Raw genomic sequence first — 22,884 nt, 5'->3', positions numbered from 1 at the left:
GATTTTGATAGGTGCATTGCAAAAATGTGTTTTTCCACGTCTGCATATTTTTAATATGTGGTGCACAGGTAATGGAACCAACGCCGAAAAAATGAGGAAATTGATTTCCGATGTGCAAGCGGATATTGAAAACAACGGCTACATTATTCCAGAGTTGAGCGAAATATCCAATAAAATTGAGAACCTCTGCAAAACAATTGTAACTTTTTGGAAAAATTACAAACGGACAAAATCTGCAGTTATTAAATATCAATCTGGATGGCTTAATACAAAAGAATCAATTTCAATAAAACGCCCCTATTGCAAATCAAATCAAATAGAGGAAAGTGCTCATCGGGGCCGTCCTAAACTTGAATTTGAGGAGGCTTCAGAGAGAACAAAGCGACGACGTGTAGGTCAGCTCATTAAAATAGATGAATCCGCTGTTTCTTCTCTACGTAATGATCGAAATCAAAATTTCCTGCCGGCAGATCCCATGGAAGTTATTTCGCTTTTAATGGAGACCTCCATGACGAAGCACCAATATTTGCTGATAAGAAACTTTGAAAGTAGCAAAATATCCTTTGAATTTTTTCCCAGTTACCAAAGATTACTAAGTCTCAAAAAAATAAGATACCCTGATGGTATTTTTATAGACGAATCTCGTGCGGAAGTCGAACTACAAAGCTTACTAGACAATACGGCATCTAGTATAATAGAGCTTCAAAACAACATCATTGAAACTATGCCTGAAAATATAGTTACGAATTTAACTTTAATTGGAAAATGGGGCTTCGATGGAAGTACAGGGCATAGCGAGTATAAGCAAAAGTTTTCAAACGGTGATTTGGACGACAGAAGCTTATTTGTAACATCCTATGTACCTCTCCAACTGGTTACTCAAATAGATAACACAATAATTTGGAAAAACCCCCGGCCATCATCGACTCGTTACTGTCGACCAATAAGATTTCAATTTAAGAAAGAGACCGCGAAAGTGTCGAAAGACGAAGCAGAATATTTTGATGCAAAAATTAAACAATTAAAGCCAAAAGAATTAAGCGTCTCTAATAAAAAAGTTTTTATTACCCATAGCTTGCATCTTACAATGGTTGATGGAAAGGTGTGCAACGCAATCAGCGAATCATCCTCGGCAACGTGTTATATATGTGGAGCAAAGCCAACAGAAATGAACAATATACAAAAATGTTTGAGTAAAGAAGTTCGCCCAAGATTTTACGAATTTGGCTTATCTCCACTACATTTTTATATACGCTTCTTTGAATATTTTTTACATATTTCATATAAGCTAGAGGTCAAAATGTGGCAAGTACGCGATGAAGAAAAGAAGATGCAAGTATTGAAGAGGAAGAAACACATTCAGGAGGAATTTCGCGAAAAAATGGGAATACTAGTGGACAAACCTAGAGATGGAGGTAGAGGATCTTCAAACGACGGAAATATCGCAAGGAAATTCTTTTGTAATGCAGATTTGAGCTCCGAAATAACAGGAATCGATGCATCTTTGATTCACAGATGTGCAACATTATTGCAAGCCATGGCATCGGGATTCAAAATTAATGTGGAGAAATTTGAAAATTACGCGCTGGATACAGCCAAATATCTTATAGCTGCATATCCATGGTACTATTTACCGGCTACCGTCCATAAGGTCTTAATTCATGGTTCAGCTGTAATAGAGTATGCATTAGTGTCGATAGGAGAGCTTTCAGAGGAAGCAGCAGAGTCCAATAACAAGGAACTAAAAAAATGTAGACTTCAGCACAGTCGGAAAGTATCTCGTACTTTAACAAACACAGATGTCATGAACTATTTATTATTGCGTTCAGATCCATTTTTAACAGGACAGAGACAACTTCCTAAAAAAGATAGGTCGAGTTTGCTTACATCTGTCTACGAATTACTTGATGATGCTTTATAATTTTTGTTTCATTTATATTTTGTTTGTTGATTTTTATTTTAGTTTTTTAAGAATATGTATAACTACGAAAAATATCTTCCATACCAAAATCGTAATAAATTAGATTAAACAAATATGTTTTTATAATTCGGTATCGATAGTTCCTATGGGAGCTATAGGATATAGCCGATCGATAAGTCCGATTTTTGTTGCTATATGTTTAGACAAATTTGCTAAATTATTGTTATAAATTTCAGCACGTTATGACCATTATTAGTATTTTTGGCCGCTCTTCCATACAAGCGGATCCACTGTGCAATGTAGAGTTGTGCAGGTGACAAACAAACGCACCGACATACAAACATACGCGAAGTCTTTCCAATTCCCGCAACGTTATTCCGCTATTCGCACCCCACATACGTACCCTTCAGTTCTGCAGTAGGGACGCGGTGACATGGCTCAAGGCAAAAAGCTTTTTTTGTGCCTAAAACGCTGTGCCGCTGTTGACGTCAGCAGAGCAGTCGGCGCAGCGTAGAAGACTGCCCACGAAAACGATCGTGCAACAAAGAGAGGCAGATATTCGGATATTTCCCTCTCTTTCTTGTCTTATAATCTGCCTGCACTCCGCGCTCGCAGAGACAAATTTCGGCTGGTCCGTTATTTTTTTTTGCGTCTCTTCGTTATGTTCGGCTAGCGACTAATATTTCGGCGGAAAAATTTTCGTGGAGAAGCGACATGTGAATGCCCTAATATTTTATTTTATTTATTTTATTTTATTTTAACAAATTAAAGCTAGTATATAATACTAAAATTAATATTTAAAAAGAAAGAAGGGGCGCTGGAAGCTAAAGTCCTTCGGCCCGGCTGTTTAAGCTAAATTACGATATCTAAATTCGGAGATGAACTGTAGTAATGTATTCTTTCAATTTTTTGATGTTTGGTATGGAGGGGGATGTGAGAAGGGAGGATGGAACGGTGACGGATCCAAAAATGGAAAATCGTGTATGATTTAAAGCCTGGCCGGTATCGAGAAGATGTTCGATCGAAGAAATAATGCCTCCGCAGAAGCGGCAAGGCGGGGGGAGCCGTGGAGCAGCGACATGTGAATGCCCTAATATTTTAGGAGCATTATTGTGTATCGAAAAAAACAACTAATATTGTTTTATAAAAGTAAACTATTTGATTATAGTAAAATTTAGTAAATTGAATTTACTTATAATGTTATATTTACTTATTATACATTCTTATTACAATATAATTTTATAGTTAAGTTATAGAAATTTAGTCCGTTAAAATTGATTTAAGTATTTAAAACATTTAAGTATTAACATTTAAAAAAAAATCGTATTGTATTTTTTACTCAAGAAGTAAAAACTATATAGTCGGATATATTTTACTTTAGAAAGGGTATAGGTGCAGTGGCACGCGCCAACAGCGAAGAGAAAACAAAAGAAATCTAGTAAAGGGGTGAGAAGACTTGGTGCATTCTGTTTGAGTGATTGAAAGGGAAGCATCAATTTTAATGGTGCGCAGCAGAGTTACTTTAATCGTTTAGTTAATATAATAAAGTCAGGTAAGTGCTACATTAAGTTTAAGATGTTGTGCATTGATCTTAGTTTAAAGTACGTAAATTTTGAAGGTATTCAATGGGTTCCGTTAGCCGAAAGTGGATGACGAAATGTTTTGTGCCAATAAAAATTCTGCAACAAGCTATAAAAGGTAAATATACAATTAAACAAATAAAACGCATTTTTTAAACATATGTTTTTTCAGGAGCGTTGGCCAAGGATTCAGAGGACCCGGACAAAGGTTTAAGAACGGCGATGTCTAACGTTAAAAATAAGCTTACGAAGCAAAAAAACAGAAACAATAATTGTACAATTTTTGAAAATCTAAATAGTACCATATAATTAAAATGAATTAAAATGAAATGAATTAAATTCTATATTTTTTTAATTGAAAACTCAAGGAAAAATTCTGATTTTCACAAGTGATTCACTTGGGACGTGTCCCTTGCAAGTGATTTCACAAGTGACAACTCAAGGAAAAATTCTGATTTTCCCAAGTGTTTCACTTGGGACGTGTCCCTTGCAAGTGATTTCACAAGTGAAAACTCAAGGAAAAATTCTGATTTTCCCAAGTGATTCACTTGGGACGAGTCACCGGCACGTGACAGGCCATACGAAAAATGAGTATAAGGAACAAGTGAAATCCCGTAGGACTTCGAAAAATTTTCATTTGAATTTTCACTTGTGAAAATGCGGACATCCCATACAATTTTCTATATGGAGCGTCACTTGTTCTTCACTTGTGCAAGAGGACATGTCCCACGGGATTCACAAGGTGATTCACAAGTGAAACTTTTTTTTTGGAACTGAAGGGTACATATGTACAGTGTACATACACATACATACGTATATCGATATTTTCGCCAGTGCACAGTGGGTCAAGAGCTCACAATAAATGTGCCTTCCAAACATACAATATTAAAGTCCGTAATTCTTTACTTAAGTCCGACCATCCGATATAATAAATATTTATTGACTCTGCCTATCCGACAGTGTGCCCGTATATATTTACAATCTTGATTGGTTCCTAAATTCCAATTTGATTCCAATCCATTTCCTTACTTCTGAATTAAAATTCTAAATTATTTAACGTCATGGCAACATCAGTAAAATCCGCTTCAACCCGATTTATGGCCACAGCTGACTGTCTGATTCACTTTGAGGCCACTGTGAACGTTCCAGGTGCTCCTACCCCAACGTTATCCGCCTGTAAAATCCGTCGCGATCACCTCAATTCCTTGTGGCAAACGGTAAAGGCAGCATACGACATATGCATTATAGTTGCATGCGAGAGCGCTGCAGACACAAAGTCCATACTAAAGTCCAAGTATTACAAAACGTACTCCACTTACGAAATATTTGCCGCGCAGCTGATGGAACAAATCCAAAAAGGCTCCTCCCAAATACCTCAAGCTCCAGTAACTCCGTCCCGAAATTCCACGTCTTATGGCTGTCGGCTCCCTCCTATCGACACAGAGGTTTTCTCTGGCGATTATCTTCGCTGGCCGACTTTCCGGGACCTTTTTACGGCAATATACATAGACAATCCGAGTCTAACGCCCGTTGAAAAATTATTTCATTTAAATTCAAAAACAAGTGGCGAAGCTCATTCCATAGTTTCGAGATCCCCACTCACCAATGATTGCTTTCGCTCAGCCTGGAACAACTTAACTGAGCGTTTCAAAAATAAGCGATTGCAGGTGAACAGTCACCTGAAAACGCTTTTCAATGTGCAATCCATAGCACAGGAGTCGGGAGCAGCCTTAAAAGAACTTCCACGCACTTTTCAAGGTTGCTTAACTTTTTTAAAATTTTCCGGTGTTAATATTGAAAATTGGGACCCTATCCTGGTTTATATATGCTCGCAAAACTACCAAAGCTCACTCTCTCATTATGGGAGCAATCCATCCAAAATAAAGCCGAAATTCCTACGTGACTTGAGCTTGATTCCTATTTGACGGAGCGCCATCGAACTCTTGAGGCCATCGATAGCTTCCGATCTGCCAATTTCCGCCACGTCCAGTCCAAAGCCACAAATCGAGTGGCAGAATTTCCAAAAATAAATTCCTTTAACACAAGGCTAGTTGGCTAATCAAGCACGGATTTTAATATGTCATAGCTTAATAATGTTCTGGAACCTCTAGGAAAACATTTAATTTTATTTTTTTTTATAATTTGTTACTGATTTTAATTTTGCTAAGTCTTACAGAAACTGTCTTTTATTTCAACTATCAACGCTCATATATTGGCTAAACTAGTACGGATTTTAATTTGTCATAGCTTAATAATGTTCTGAAACCTCTAGGTAAACATTTAATTTTATTTTTTTATAACTTGGTACTGATTCTAATTTTGCTAAGCTTTACAGAAACTATCAACTATCAATGCTCATATATTGGCTAATCTAGCCCGGATTTTAATTTGCCATAGCTTAATAATGTTCTGGAACCTCTAGGAAAACATTAAATTTTATTTTTTTAATTTGTTACTGATTTTAATTTTGTTAAGTTTTACAGAAACTTTATTTTATTTCAACTATCAATGCTCATATAATGGCTAAACTAGCACAGATTTTAATTTGTCATAGCTTAATAATGTTCTGGAACCTGTAGGTAAACATTTAATTTTATTTTTTTATTATTTGTTACTGATTTTAATTTTGTTAAGTTTTACAGAAACTGTGTTCTATTTCAACTATTAAAGCTCATATATTGGCTAAAATAGCACGGACTTTAATTTTCCATAGCTTAATGATGTTCTGGAACCTCTAGGTAAACATTATATTTTATTTTTATACCCGTTACTCGTAGAGTAAAAGGGTATACTAGATTCGTCGGAAAGTATGTAACAGGCAGAATAAAGCGTTTCCGACCCCATAAAGTATATATATTCTTTTTCAGGATCACTAGCCGAGTCGATCTAGCCATGTCCGTCTGTGCGGATGAACGCTGTGATCTCGGAAACTTTACAACACAGAGAAAAAAGCGGAACAATACCCATTTGATATTGTCTCCTCAATTTTTACATATCACCATTTATATATCAAAATGATACGAATTCATATCAATATGATACGCATTCATATCAACATTTCTAATTGATATTATTTTGCATCATTTTATTAAAAATGCGTATTAATTTGATTTCGGCCCGCAACAGTAAATATTTATTTACCTACACATAAAATTTCAGCTGTAGCGTGCCGAATACATAAATTTAATATAGTTTATTTATTTTATCGAATGTAATATCATTTTTCGTCACAATTTTTGATATCAGAAATTTTTGTTAAGAGCGCTTTCGCCACTACTTTTTACCTCGTTAAGAGGTGTTTTTGTTTGATATCACAAGTTTTTTTGCACAAGAGTTTAAGTACCCCAATACCATGACTAGGAGTCGTCCCCATATGGCTTGGCTATTGAAAAACCAAACATACACTTTCATGTTCCACTTCGGCTTAACTTTATTCCAATAAGGTATGGGTTGTTTACATTCACATTTTAATAAGAATGAAACATATAATATGAATATTAAACTTTTTAATAACAAGTTTTATCGCTTCAATTACCTATTTTAATAGCACAAGTTTGGAATCTCAAGGGTTGTATAGTTTCAAATTCCAAGAGAAATCTGTCGTTTCTTACATTTCCCACTAGCGGGTTTTTCCAAGGTGGTAGAACAAATTGATCAAGTTTCCTATTTCGATTAGCTTCATGCAAGCAAATGACCCTAAAACCATAACAGATTTTCCGTTTGAAAAAATCTAATAAGAATATTTTTCATCAAACTGGGTTTTTTCTTGTTTATTCCAATAAGTATGAAATATTACGTACGGAGCTGAAACCAGTTGCACTTTTTATCGCTTAATATCTTCCAAACGGTAATTTTTAGGGCAAAAAGTGTTACATATCAAAAGTTGAGGAATCTTAAGGGCTATATGATTTAAAATTTAAAAAGAAATCGTTTGACTCAATTTTGAGAAAATAGTCAAAAAGTGGTTTTAAAAAATAACTTTTTATCATAACTCTAAATCTATTATATTCATACAATTTTACAATATGAAGAGTATTTAGCAAATTAAATTTCAGAGATATATAGCACGTTTCTGTAGCATTAGTTGTTTAGCTACTATAAGCATTTTAAATCTGGTTTTTTTTTGAAACAAACGTTTCCTATTTCAAGCTACTTTATACACCCATAGGGTTTCCAAAACCCTAGAACTAAGATGGGATGCATACAAACCCACAAACAAAAAGACAAACATTTTCATTTTGGGAAGAAGAAGAAAATCTTGTTTTTTGAATTACTTTTGAACGGAACATCGGATTTCAACAAATGAGGTGTCATTCGACGCGTATTCTCAGTAAGAATAAAACTAGCTAAATAGCCGGGGGCTTTTATCCCCACCGTATCCAGCAGCTCCAATTTTCTAAATTTTTTCTTTTAAATTTTCACCGCTTTTCCACCCAAACAAATCTATATTTCGAAAATCTTGGTATACAATCTTCTTAGATAGTTCGATACCTTTCGATTGGTGTATCACTCGTTATGATCGGACCATAATTGCAGATTTTCAATTCTCGACAATACCTATCGATTGGTCCAAAAAAAAATTTGCCACTCCCACTCTGACGCCCATAACGCTTAAATCTGTATACCGCCGTTAGGTGGCGCATTTTAATCTCGCTTTGCTACTTGCATATCTATATTTAGCTGAGTAACGGGTATCTGATAGTCGAGGTACTCGACTATAGCGTTTTTCCTTGTTTTGACTGAATTTCCGCGGTCACTCTAACATTCGACGAAAAATGAAAGTGTACAAAAGTGAAATATTTACATATGTTTTTTAAGTATGTCATTTTTAAATTGTAATTACTTGATGTTTGTCTAATTCTAATATATTTACTTCTTGGAAACTGTAACGATGCCGAACTGGGCAAGTTGGCGTCCACCACTGCGCTGAGAAACTTCTGTCGAGGACAGAAGAAGGACTTCCTGGCGCTGATGCAAAGCTACAGGAGGTACAGTACAGCGTGTTCGGTGACTTATTGCTAAGTCCTGGAATTATAAAATATATTATTATATAAATAAATATTAACAGCGATCTTATGGGTTTTCAATATTTATTTGTTTATAAGATGCAATAAAGTAAAAACAAAACTTATTTATATTGATATCACAAACATATCAATCTGATATGAAAGCATATCAGTTTGATATGAAAGCATATCAGTTTGATATGAAAGCATATCAGATTGATATGAAAGCATATCAGTTTGAAATTAAAGCATATCAGTTAGATATTACAAATACCACAATTTGGTCACAACTTTGATATGTGCGCATATCAATCTGGTATGAAAAATACCAAAATGACATGTTCGAAAATATCAATTTCATATGTTCGAACATACGAATATGATATGGCAACATAAGAGATCAAAATTGATATGCAAAAATACCCGATTGATGTTCAGTTTTAGTAATTTATTTGCAAATTCCTGAGATTCCTACGCAGCGCAAGTTTGTTTCAGCAGAGTGCCACGCCCACTCTAACGCCCACAAACCGCCCAAAACTGTGGCTCCTACAGTTTTGATGCTAGAAAAATTTTACTTTATTTTTTTATAATTTGGTACTGATTTTAATTTTGCTAAGTTTTACAGAAACTGTCTTTTATTTCAACTATGAATGGTCATATATTGGCTAATCAAACACGGATTTTAATTTGCTATAGCTTAATAATGTTCAGGAACCTCAAGGTAAACATTTAATTTTATTTTTTTATAATTTGGTACTGATTTTATTTATTTATTTATTTATTCTCAGGATAAAAGGCAATTTAGAAATTACCTATAACCTTTGCTTTTTTATTGCAGCTATAGCTACTGTGGCCTTAAGCTAAGTTTGTTATATTACAATTTACATTTTTACATTTAGACTATGTCTAGGTTTTAAATTACATGGTATAATTTAATTGCCTTTAGAAAATTCATGGAAGCTATGATATTTAGGGTGTTGGGAGTAAGGAGTTTAGACGGGTTTGAGGGTAGGAACTTGTTTCTTTCCGATAGAAAGAGAGGACATTCTAAAAGAATGTGTTTGATTGTGATCGTTGTGTTGCAGCGCTCACATTGCGGTGCTGCTTGCTTGTTTATTATGTGTTCGTGCGTGACTTAACCAAGTCTTGGCGGTTAAAGTTGTTTTCTTTTATGTTGTCATTTTTTAAGGATAGTTTGTTGGGGTTGAAAAGTTTATAGTGGTCTGAAGTATTTTCCCATATGGATGCGAATTGTTTTTTGAATTTTTGTTTGATAAACAGTTGTGTGTCCTTGTAGTTGTAATTGTTTTCGTAGAAGTGTGGAAATAAGTGAGCTTCCCAGTCGTAAGTTGCGGAACGTGTTTTAAAAAAACATAGTTCTGGGTCGTATCTTTTTTACGCAAAACAGCACGCATGCAAATTTACCCAGCAAAATGTGCGTACTGGGGGCAGTCTTTTGGGTGCCATCTAAGTGTATTTCAATATAGTGCATCCAGGTGCATTTTAGTGGGAATGTAAAAAAACCAAACTCAAACCCGAAGGTTGCCGATGCGCATTTTTTTACAATCGTCTTTTTTCGGAACTGTTCTCTTGACAAACAAATAATAAAGACAAAAGGGAACATGCAAGGAAGCGAGCGGTTTTTCTTGTCTCTTGCATTTCTCGTCAGTTGCATTTTTAGTTCTGAAAAGTGAAGTTCGTGCCACGTGTTTTGAAAAAGTGTGTTGCTTTCTGCCACCAATTTTACATCAATATTTTCACAGGTAAGTAAAGTGTAGATGAACACAATAAAATAACACAGTACATGTACACTGAACATTCAAACTAAAAACATATTAAACAAATAAAATAATAACTATTTGTTTGTAAGTCGTACATACAAAATAAAAATAATGTATATTTGTAATGTATATACACATATTTCAAAATATATTATATTCAATTTGCTTTATATTTTTCAGAATCCCAAAAAATGAATGGGCACACCAAGGACTGAACTGCGTAAATGACAAAAGTACATAAACAAGAAGGAAGCACCGTACAGAAGGGGAGTTACTCCGATTAAAAATTGCGTTTTTGAATATTGAAATGAAAATAAATATGAAATTGAAATCCAGTTTTATGTATTCCTGGGGAAAACTTCCAGATATTTGGTTTTTGAATGCTTCTAGGTGCATTCCTGGGTACATGTTACAGGTGCATTAAAAAAGAGTACACCCAGAATGTGTTTAGTATGTTGCTCCCAGGTGCATTAAAAAAGAGTACACCCAGAATGTGTTTAGTTTGTTACTTCCAGGTGCATTCCAGATATATGCTTCCAGAAGCATGCAACGGGTGCATTCTTTTTTCGTTTTTTCGTTTCTGAATATTGAAATGAAAATAAATATGAAATTGAAATCCAGTTTTATGTATTCCTGGGGAAAACTTCCAGATATTTGGTTTTTGAATGCTTCTAGGTGCATTCCTGGGTACATGTTACAGGTGCATTAAAAAAGAGTACACCCAGAATGTGTTTAGTATGTTGCTCCCAGGTGCATTAAAAAAGAGTACACCCAGAATGTGTTTAGTTTGTTACTTCCAGGTGCATTCCAGATATATGCTTCCAGAAGCATGCAACGGGTGCATTCTTTTTTGTCCCGCACCCGTGTAAAAAGAATGGACAGACTCATTACTTCCGGAACACCTTTTTGATGCCATTTCATAATGAAAGAACGCATGCTGGAATGCTGTCATTTACGACTGGGTTCCTTCGCAGCTGCGTCAGCTGTGTCGTTTCCAGTTATGTTTGTGTGTCCTGGGATCCACAATAATTTTAGGGTATCTCTAATTCGAGCGGTATAGAAAGATTGATTGCTTATGTTGGCTATTGATTGCAGTGACGATAGTGAGTCCGAGCAAATGACGAATCTCTTCTACGCTGTGATACAGCGTATTCGCACGCTGCATAAATAGCTGCCACTTCTGCCGTGAAGATAGAGCTATATGCTGGTAGAAGTGCTGTTTTAATGATGCGTGTGTCCGTAGTGATGCTATAAGATACTCCGTGCCCGGACTTGGATCCATCTGTGTATATGAATGCGTAGTTATTGTAGTGTTCTTTAAGGGAGCGGAATTTTGTTTGGAACACAGTTGCTGGAGTGTTCGATTTGGTTGTGTAATGTAATGTTAAGTCTATTTTATCTTCAGAGAAGGACCATGGTGCACTTTTCTGTTTCCTTAATTTGGCTGAAGTGCTGTTTATTCCATTTTCGATAACGAATTTTGACGCTTTATGTATGATTGAAAGGATTCTGGGTTTTCTTTAAGCGTTCTTTATCTTTTGTAGGACAGTTTGAAGTGGCGTATTTTTGGCGAATGAGAAAACCTTACAAATCCTTGCAGTGGTCAGCTCAAGTCTAATCTCGATAGGCGTAATCTCGGCTTCAAATAGAAGGTCATTGATAGGGGTTGTACGTGGTGCTCCAAAAGCAAGTCTTAAAGCTGCATGGTAAATGGTTTTGAGTTTTCTTAGACAGGAGATGGGGCAATTCCCATAAAATGGGAGACAGTAGTCAATCTTGGACATTACAAGAGCATTTATTGTATTTATTAGAGATCTGGTATCGCAGTTGTATCTACGATTGCCTAACCATTTAAATATGTTGAGTCTCTTTGATAATTCTACTGCCAGAGTGTCTATGTGATCTTTCCACCTTTACCTACTTGATATTGTGAGGCCAAGTATTTTAAGGGAATTAGCTTGGTTAAGACAGTATGCTTGTGATGTAATCGTAAAATTGCACCTATGTTTCCGGCAGATATGCAAATGCTTGAATTTTTGCACAGAGAGTTTCGCTCCTGAGTAGTCGCACCAGCTTATTATGTCTGTGAATAGACTGTTTATAAACATTGTTACATTTTTATGTATTTTCTTCAGTATGGTGAAGTCATCTGCATAGGAAAAGAATTTGAATCCCCTATGAACTTCAATGGGGCATAGTTTGTTGTAAGATATTAAGAAGAGAATCACAGACAGCGGTGAACCTTGAAGGATCCCATTTACAGTGGTCTGTCTTCAGAAAAAGAGTTGCTCACCTAGACTTTGATCTTGCGATTGGTTAGGAAGTTCTTTACGAAATTCAGCAATTTCGGTCCGATTTTCCATCTCTGTAGGTCGTCTATTATTGCGTGGATTCCTATTTTATCGAAAGCTTTTTCGAAGTCGAGACTAATGATTGAGAGGTGGCTTCTGGTTGATAAGGCTGCGGTAGTCTGGTAGTCTAACAGAGTTAGGCATTCAGATACGGACATGCCCTTTCGAAAACCGAGCTGTCGGCTATCGAGAAGTTTGCAGTTTAATGCAAGCCACCAGAGTCGGTTTGCTATGATTTTGTCTAGCACTTTCGAAAGACAAGGGTTGAGCGATATGGGACGATACGAGGTTAGAGATGTTTTGGGAGTATTGGGTTTATGGATTGGTATTATAATACTGTTTTTAAATTGCTGAGGGATGTGACTATCTAGGATGTTGTTGTATAGATTTATTAACCGGCTTGTTAATGGCTGACATAAGTTTTTTATCATTGGGTATGTTATGCGATCAAGACCGGGTGTCTTTCCGTTGAGGCTGTTTAGAGCTGCTTTAAACTTAATCAATGTGATTCTGGATTCTATTAACAATGCTTCCGGTGATGGGTTGTGGGTTAAATTCATTGAGTAGACTCTGTTCTTATTACTTGGGAATGACTCGGTAAATTTAGAGTCCGAAGACGATTCTGACCAGTGAGTGACGAGGACTTGGGCTATGGATTTTGAATTTACAATGTTTATGGATGGAGTTGTGGGAGATGTTATGCAGTGTATGACATTTCTGGTTTTTCTTCCGCAGAATGTGTTGATGTTTGCCCAGATTTTTGAGGGGCCTGAATTGGGGTTGATTTCTGCAGTAAACTTTTGCAGTGAGCTGCGTTTTGCTTGTTTCAGTTTTCTTCTAAACAAAGCCTTGTTTTTCTTGAACAGAAAAGTGGGTAGGAGATCCGTCGTTAAAAGTGAGTAGGTTTGATTCAGTGACGTATTTAAATATAATGTTTCCTTTCCTATTGTTTGTAGGCGACCCTCAGCTTTGGTGCCAACTGTTGAAGTCCCCCGTTGTTATCGTGTTCTCGTAAGGGTTTCCAAACATGTTAACCAAGTTATCAAGCTGAAAACTTTTATCTGGTGGGATATAGGTTGTTATTAGACGAATTTTTATTTTGGAATGTAGGACTATGCCTACTGCATCGAAATCGTGGTTCATTGTAAGTCGGTCGTATTGAATAGAGTTGTGGACTAGCATTGCTACTCCACCATGTGAGTTGTTGGCTGTGTTTTTTTCTATAATTGTAAAGTTTGGGGGTATAGGGATGTTATGAAGGGAGTGGATGTGGGTTTCTTGAAGGCAGGTTACTTTAGGCATATAGGATTTTAGAATTAGTTGTAAATGTATACAGTTGTTCTTGTAGCCGTTGCAGTTCCATTGAATTATAAGAAGGGTCATATCTAGGGTGTAGAGTAAATCTTTCTAGATTCTTAGTGTTAATAGTGGGTTATTCGGTTTTTTCTTTGGCCTTAAGTGGTTTAGATACTACTGATTTTTCTTTATTCTGGCTTCTCAGCTTACGGTCTGATTCCGGAACGTCTTTTTTGGTGATCTTTTGGATGTATGCATCAATTCTGTCGACCTCCATGTCTTCGTCGCCACTTTCACATTCGGTTACGGGCCGGCGGTGTGTCGCTGTCCTGGATGTAGAGGGTTCCATTTCGTCGCTTAAGATGTCATCGTAGTTTCGAATATGTCGTTGTTGGTGTTGGGTTTTATGGTTTGCGGAGTTTTCATTGTTTTGCTCTTGAGTACTGCTTGTTTTTTGATTAGCAGCAATCTTTGATGTGGGTTTGTGAATATGCCTGGAATGGTATATTTTTATGGCTTCCTTGAAATCAACTTTCTCGGTGACTTTAATTGCTGTAATTTCTTTTTGTTTAATAAAGGCTGGACATGATTTGTCTATTGGGCTGTGGTTGTGTTCGTCGTTTACGTCATTTCTACAATTGATGCAGAATTTGTTGTTGGAGCATTCCTCTTTGTCGGTAGTATGATCAACAGACGAGCAATTGGAGCACAGTTTTGGGCTTTTGCATGCTTTTGTTATGTGTCCCAGTCTGTGACAGTTGCGGCATGTAAGGGGCAAGGGGATGTAGGGTCGCACCTTAACACTCTCGTACAATTTTCAAAGTAGGTGGTAGGCTTGTTGTTGCGAAGGAGAATTTAATAAGGCCGGTTTCAGTGGGTTTGTTATCAATAAACTTTAGGATTTTTTCTACTTTTGTTACTTTTTGAGTTGAAAGCTCTCGTAGAATTTCGTCTTCCTGGATGCCTCGCAAGTCGTTTGAATAAACTACTCCTTGGGTGAAGTTAAGACTGCTGTGTTCGGATAATGTTATCGGAAAATCATTAAATGCTTTTAGATTTAATAATCTCTGTGCTTGATATAGCCCCTTCGTTTTAATTAATAGTGTTCCAACTCCAGTTTTTTGGCAAGATATTACTTCGCTTCCACATGTGAAATATATCACTTTCTTGATTACAAGCGGTGACACTTTTTCGAAACTGTTTTCATCGGATCTAGCTATAACAATAAATTTCGGTTCCTAAAAAGGTACCTCGTTAGTTTAAGTCTGGCGGTCGATTCATTGCAGCTGCTTCGGGCTGGCTGCGGCCCTCCGTGGTCTGATGTTGATGTAACGGTTTCTGTGCAGAAATTGTTTTTGTTTTTTTTTTTTGGATTTTGTTTTGATTTTGTTTTTTGAAAAAGAACTTGGGAATTGCGATCACTTGCTCTGCGATGACAAAAGTACGTCTAATCTCCTCGGAGTCAAAACGTCGACTGTGGTACTGATTTTAATTTTGCTTAGTTTTACAGAAACTGTCTTTTATTTCAACTATCAAAGCTCATATATTGGCTAATCTAGCACGGGTTTTAAGTTGCCATAGCTTAATAATGTTCTGGAACCTCTAGGTAAACATTTTATTACAACTATCAATGCTCTTATATTGGCTAATCTAGCAGAGGTTCTGGAACCTCTAGGAAAGCATTTAATTTTATTTTTTTATAATTTGTTACTGATTTTAATTTTGCTAAGATGTACAGAAACTGTCTTTTATCTCAACTATCAATGCTCATATATTGGCTAATCTACCACGGATTTTAATTTGCCATAGCTTAATAATGTTCTGGAACCTCTAGGTAAACATTTAATTTTATTTTTTTATAAATTTGTACTGATTTTAATTTTGCTTAGTTTTAAGGAAACTGTCTTTTATTTCAACTATCAAAGGTCATATATTGGCTAATCTAGCACGGATTTGAATTTGCCATAGCTTAATAATTTTCTGGAACCTCTAGGTAAACATTTTATTACAACTATCAATGCTCATATATTGGCTAATCTAGCACGGGTCTTAAGTTGCCATAGCTTAACAATGTTCTGGAACCTCTAGGAAAGCATTTAATTTTACTTTTTTATAATTTGTTACTGATTTTAATTTTCCTAAGTTGTACAGAAACTGTCTTTTATCTCAACTATCAATGCTCATATATTGGCTAATCTACCACGGATTTTAATTTGCCATAGCTTAATAATGTTCTGGAACCTCTAGGTAAACATTTAATTTAATTTTTTTATAATTTTGTACTGATCTTATTTTTGCTTAGTTTTCGGAAACTGTCTTTTATTTCAACTATGAATGCTCATATAATTTGCCATAGCTTAATAATGTTCTGGAACATCTAGGAAAACATTAAATTTTATTTTTATAATTTGTTACTGATTTTAATTTTGTTAAGTTTTACAGAAGCTGTATTTTATTTCAACTATCAATGCTCATATATTGGCTAAACAAGCACGGATTTTAATTTGCTATAGTTTAATAATGTTCTGGAACCTCTAGGAAAACATTTAATTTTATTTTTTTATAATTTGTTACTGATTTTAATTTTGCAAAGTTTTACAGAAACTGTCTTTTATTTCAACTATCAATGCTCATATATTGGCTATAATAGCACGGATTTTACTTTGCCATAGCTTAATAATGTTCTGGAACCTCTAGGTAAACGTTTAATTTTATTTTTTTATTATTTGTTACTGAATTTAATTTTGCTAAGTTTTACAGAAACTGTCTTCTATTTCAACTATTAAAGCTCATATATTGGCTAAACTAGCACGGACTTTAATTTTCCATAGCTTAATAATGTTCTTGAACCTCTAGGTGAAAATTATATTTTATTTTTATACAATACCCGTTTGATATTGTCTCCTCAATTTTCACATATCACCTTTAATATATCACAATTGATAGGAATTCATATCAACATGATACGGATTCATATCAACATTTCTAATTGATATGATTTTGCATCATTATACGCGTTACTCGTAGAGTAAAAGGGTATACTAGATTAGTCGGAAAGTATGTAACAGGCAAAAGGAAGCGTTTCCGACCCCATAAGGTATATATATTCTTGATCAGGATCACTAGCCGAGTCGATCTAGCCTTGTCCGTCTCGGAAACTATGGGAGCTAGGATATTGAGATTTGGCGTGCAGATTCCTGAGCTTCTTATGCAGCGCAAGTGTGTTTCAGTAGAGTGCCACGCCCACTCTAACGCCCACAAACCGCCCAAAACTGTGGCTCCTACAGTTTTGATGCTAGAATACAAATTTTAACTGAAATGTAATGTTCTCATCAATACCTATCGATTGACCCAAAAAAAAAGTTTGGCACGCCCACGCTAACGCCCATAAACCGCACACAAACTTCAAAAATCGTAAATATGAACGTGGATATCTCGGAAACTATCAAAGATAGAGAATTGGTATTTAAGATTTAGATTCCGTAGCCTTATACGTAGCGCAAGTTTGTTACGCGAATATGCCACGCCCACTCTAACGCCCATAAGCCACGCCCACTCTAACGCCCATAACGCTTAAATCTGTCTACCGCCGGTAGGTGGCGTATTTAAATCTCGATTTGCTGCTTGCAGATCTCCATTTCCATTTGGTCCCTTTAGCTGAGTAACGGGTATCTGATAGTCGAGGTACTCGACTATAGCGTTCTTCCTTGTTATACCCGTTACTCGTAGAGTAAAAGGGTATACTAGATTCGTCGGAAAGTATGTAACAGGCAGAAGGAAGCGTTTCCGACCCCATACAGTATATATATTCTTCATCAGGATCACTAGCCGAGTCGATCTAGCCATGTCCGTCTGTCCGTCTGTCCGTCTGTCTGTCCGTCCGGATGAACGCTGAGATCTCGGAAACTATGGGAGCTAGGCTATTGAGATTTGGCGTGCAGATTCCTGAGCTTCTTACGCAGCGCAAGTTTGTTTCAGCAATGTGCCACGCCCACTCTTACGCCCACAAACCGCCCAAAACTGTGGCTCCTACAGTTTTGATGCTAGGATAAAAATTTTAACATAAGTGTATTCTTCTCATCAATACCTATAAAAAATTTTAACTGAAATGTATTGGTCTCGTCAATACCTATCGATTGACCAAAAAAAAAGTTTTTCACGCCCACTCTAACGCCCATAACGCTTAAATCTGTTTACCGCCGGTAGGTGGCGTATTTAAATCTCGATTTGCTACTTGCAGATCTCCATTTCCCTTTGGTCCCTTTAGCTGTGTAACGGGTATCTGATAGTCGAGGTACTCGACTATAGCGTTCTTCCTTGTTTTAATATAAATTCGTATTAATTTGATATGTTTTTCATATTAAACGTAACATCGAAAAGTCTTCGAAAAACAAGTATGACTGTGCTTTCGTATTTTTTGTGTATTAATGGTATATAGTATGGTAGTAAAGATATGTTTTTGATTGAATTTCCGCGGTCACTCTAACAATCGACGAAAAATGAAAGTGTAAAAAAGTGAAATAATTACATACGTTTTTTTTATTATTACTTGATGTTTGTCTAATTCTAATATATTTACTTCTTGGAAACTGTAACGATGTCGAACTGGGCAAGTTGGCGTCCACCACTGCGCTGGGAAACTTCTATCGAGGACAGAAGAAGGACTTCCTGGCGCTGATTGTTTCAGTAGAGTGCCACGCCCACTCTAACGCCCACAAACCGCCTAAAACTGTGGCTCCTACAGTTTTGATGCTAGAATAAAAATTTTAACTGAAAGGTAATGTTCTCATCAATACCTATCGATTGACCCAAAAAAAAGTTTGCCACGCCCACTCTAACGCCCATAACGCTTAAATCTGTTTACCGCCGGTAGGTGGCGTATTTAAATCTCGATTTGCTGCTTGCATATCTCCATTTCCCTTTGGTCCCTTTAGCTGTGTAACGGGTATCTGATAGTCGAGGTACTCGACTATAGCGTTCTTCCTTGTTTTAATATAAAAATTTGTATTAATTTGATATGTTTTTCATATTAAACGTAACATCGAAAAGTCTTCGAAAAACAAGTATGACTGTGCTTTCGTATTTTTTGTGTATTAATGGTATATAGTATGGTAGTAAAGATATTTTTTTGACTGAATTTCCGCGGTCACTCTAACAATCGACGAAAAATGAAAGTGTAAAAAAGTGAAATAATTACATATGTTTTTTTTATTATTACTTGATGTTTGCCTAATTCTAATATATTTACTTCTTGGAAACTGTAACGATGCCGAACTGGGCAAGTTGGCGTCCACTACTGCGCTGGGAAACTTCTATCGAGGACAGAAGAAGGACTTCCTGGCGCTGATTGTTTCAGTAGAGTGCCACGCCCACTCTAACGCCCACAAACCGCCTAAAACTGTGGCTCCTACAGTTTTGATGCTAGAATACAAATTTGTAAATCTGAAATGTAATGTTCTCATCAATACCTATCGATTGACCCAAAACAAAGTTTGCCACGCCCACCCTAACGCCCATAAACCGCCCACAAACTTCAAAAAATCGTTAATATGAACGTGGATATCTCGGAAACTATCAAAGATAGAGAATTGGTATTTAAGATTTAGATTCCGTAGCCTTATACGCAGCGCAAGTTTGTTACGCGAATATGCCACGCCCACTCTAACGCCCACAAGCCGCGAAAACCTGTGACGCCCACAATTTTTATGCTACATAAAAAATACCTATCGATTGGTCCAAAAAAAAAATTTGCCACGCCCACTCTAACGCCCATAACGCTTAAATCTGTATACCGCCGGTAGGTGGCGCATTTTAATCTCGCTTTGCTACTTGCATATCTCTATGTAGCTGAGTAACAGGTATCTGATAGTCGAGGTACTCGACTATAGCGTTCTTCCTTGTTATAGGAATTATAGATTCGTCGGAAAGTATGTAACAGGCAGAAGGAAGCGTTTCCGACCCCATAAAGTATATATATTCTTGATCAGGATCACTAGCCGAGTCGATCTAGCCATGTCCGTCTGTCTGTCTGTCTGTCCGTCCGGATGAACGCTGAGATCTCGGAAACTATGGGAGCTAGGCTATTGAGATTTGGCGTGCAGATTCCTGAGCTTCTTACGCAGCGCAAGTTTGTTTCAGAAATGTGCCACGCCCACTCTTACGCCCACAAACCGCCCAAAACTGTGGCTCCTACAGTTTTGATGCTAGAATAAAAATTTTAACATAAGTGTATTCTTCTCATCAATACCTATCGAGTGACCCGAAAAAAAATTGCCACGCCCACTCTAACGCCCACAAACCGATTTGCTACTTGCAGATCTCCATTTCCCTTTGGTCCCTTTAGCTGAGTAACGGGTATCTGATAGTCGAGGTACTCGACTATAGCGTTCTTCCTTGTTTTAATATAAATTCGTATTAATTTGATATGTTTTTCATATTAAACGTAACATCGAAAAGTCTTCGAAAAACAAGTATGACTGTGCTTTCGTATTTTTTGTGTATTAATGGTATATAGTATGGTAGTAAAGATATTTTTTTGACTGAATTTCCGCGGTCACTCTAACAATCGACGAAAAATGAAAGTGTAAAAAAGTGAAATAATTACATATGTTTTTTTTTATTATTACTTGATGTTTGTCCAATTCTAATATATTTACTTCTTGGAAACTGTAACGACGCCGAACTGGGCAAGTTGGCGTCCACCACTGCGCTGGGAAACTTCTATCGAGGACAGAAGAAGGACTTCCTGGCGCTGATTGTTTCAGTAGAGTGCCACGCCCACTCTAACGCCCACAAACCGCCCAAAACTGTGGCTTCTACAGTTTTGATGCTAGAATAAAAATTTTAACTGAAATGTAATGTTCTCATCAATACCTATCGATTGACCCAAAAAAAAATTTGCCACGCCCACTCTAACGCCCATAACGCTTAAATCTGTATACCGCCGGTAGGTGGCGCATTTTAATCTCGCTTTGCTGCTTGCATATCTCCATTTAGCTGAGTAACGGGTATCTGATAGTCGAGGTACTCGACTATAGCGTTCTCCCTTGTTTTTGTATAATTTTGTACTGATTTTAATTTTGCTTAGTTTTACGGAAACTGTCTTTTATTTCAACTATGAATGCTCATATATTGGCTAATCTAACACGGATTTTAATATGCCATAGTTTAATAATGTTCTGCAACCTCTAGGTAAACATTTAATTTTATTTTTTTATAATTCGGTACTGATTTTAATTTTGCTAAGTTTTACAGAAACTGGCTTTTATTTCATCTATGAATGCTCATATATTGGCTAAACTAGCACGGATTTTTATTTGCTATAGCTTAATAGTGTTCTGGAACCTCTAGGAAAACATTTAATTTTATTTTTTTATAATTTGTAAATGATTTTAGTTTTGCAAAGTTTTACAGAAACTGTCTTTTATTTCAACTATCAAAGCTATTGGCTATAATAGCACGGATTTTAGTTTGCCATAGCTTAATAATGTTCTGGAACCTCTAGAAAATCATTTAATTTCTATTTAGAAAGGGGTGTGAGGTGTGATGATCACCCCAAAGAAATGGTCATGTCTAGTTTTGTCTTGTCCTTTTCTCAGCCCAAAGGTGTGTGTGTGTGAGGGGTGCAAATGTCATACGTAAAAATGTGTGGTTGTTTAGAGTGATCTTTACCCGAATAGGGTGTGTAGGAGAGTAAGAGGGGTGTTTTGTCATGCGTAGGAATTTGTAAAACGACATTTAGGCGGAGGAGGAGGAGGAGGGGGAAGTTGTTTATTATGCTTGCCCTTTTGTCATGCATAAAAATTTGTAAAACGATATTTAGGAGGAGGAGGGGGAAGTTTTTTATTATGCGTAGCCGTTTTGTTGATTCAATTAGGGTTGTAGTTGATATCTGTTAGTGTAACCTGTCTTCGATCTTGTGGTCAAAAGGTGTTGTTTGTGGTGTGAATCAAGCGTGAGTTCGAGATCCTCCCCCTCTTTACCGAGCATTAAATGGGAAAGTGAGCGTGAATATCTAAAGTATGTTGCTTCTAACTTGTATTAAGTTAAGGGGAGGGTAATCTTAAATGTCTTAATTCTATAGTGGAGGTGGAGGTGGTGGTGGAGGTGGTTCCTAACTGAATATACACAAAAACAAATGAGATCGTTTATTTAGTCAAATACGTTTTTATTTAATCATATTCGTGTTAAATTAGTTTCCATTGAGTTTTTAAAATAAATTAATGTATCCTTCCCCTCATTATGTGCAATTAATAGTCAGGTGAAAAAGGTGCACGTGAGAAAGGTCGCACAATCATAGTATCCAAAGGTTGTTATCTTAGAGGAACATATCCGATCATGTTGGGGAAAGGTGTGATCACGTACCCTTTTGCCTCATTATCACAGCTGTTGCTGTGTACGTGAGAAAGGTCGCACACCCAAAGTATTCAAAGAAGATTGCCTTAGAGGGACATGTCCGATCATGTTGGGGAATAATGTTTTCTATGATTGTAAAACTAATTTAAAAAAACAAAAGAACCCAAATGAAATAAATCTCACAAGTGATTGATTCTCAGATGTGGAATATTTTCAAGCATATATTTTTTTCGCCCCAGAACGTTTAACTGGCAAATTTTCTAAGATCTCTCCTTTCCACAAACGGGTCATAAAAATATCATAAAAGGGATTCAAGCAAGAGCTACCCGAACATGCGCACCTGTCAATTACCTGACCGCAATAAAAGGGACACATGCACAACCCAGAAGGCGCACGCTCATTGACAAGACCATGGGCCTCACGCCAACGACCACACGGCTGACTGCTAGCTCTAATAAGTCCCATAATAGGGGTTGAAATCTCGACCGCGCAACAACTCGCAAGTAGCCGACATATCTCACTCAACGAATATATTTTCCTTTTTCCGTACCTGTAATTTTAACTTAAAATAAAAGGTCGGAAGTTTATTTTGTA

General features: G+C 36.5%; 1 long non-coding RNA gene across 2 annotated transcripts; it reads left to right on the top strand.

Annotated features, from left to right (window-relative positions):
• The first annotated feature begins 2,324 nt into the window (after positions 1 to 2,324).
• Positions 2,325 to 3,840, top strand: LOC139354462 (uncharacterized). 2 transcript variants are annotated; one of them, XR_011605418.1, is made up of 3 exons: positions 3,003 to 3,473; positions 3,540 to 3,619; positions 3,674 to 3,840. It is a non-coding gene; the product is annotated as an uncharacterized lncRNA (long non-coding RNA). The 2 variants fall into 2 exon arrangements; XR_011605417.1 differs by having other exon boundaries at positions 2,325 to 3,619.
• Positions 3,841 to 22,884: the final 19,044 nt, after the last annotated feature.

The sequence above is a fragment of the Drosophila suzukii genome, assembly GCF_043229965.1.
Source record: "Drosophila suzukii chromosome 2 unlocalized genomic scaffold, CBGP_Dsuzu_IsoJpt1.0 scf_2c, whole genome shotgun sequence".
Taxonomy (NCBI): Eukaryota; Metazoa; Arthropoda; class Insecta; order Diptera; family Drosophilidae; genus Drosophila; species Drosophila suzukii.
The sequence above is the reverse complement of the archived record's forward strand: the minus strand, read 5'-3'. Positions and strand labels throughout refer to the sequence as shown.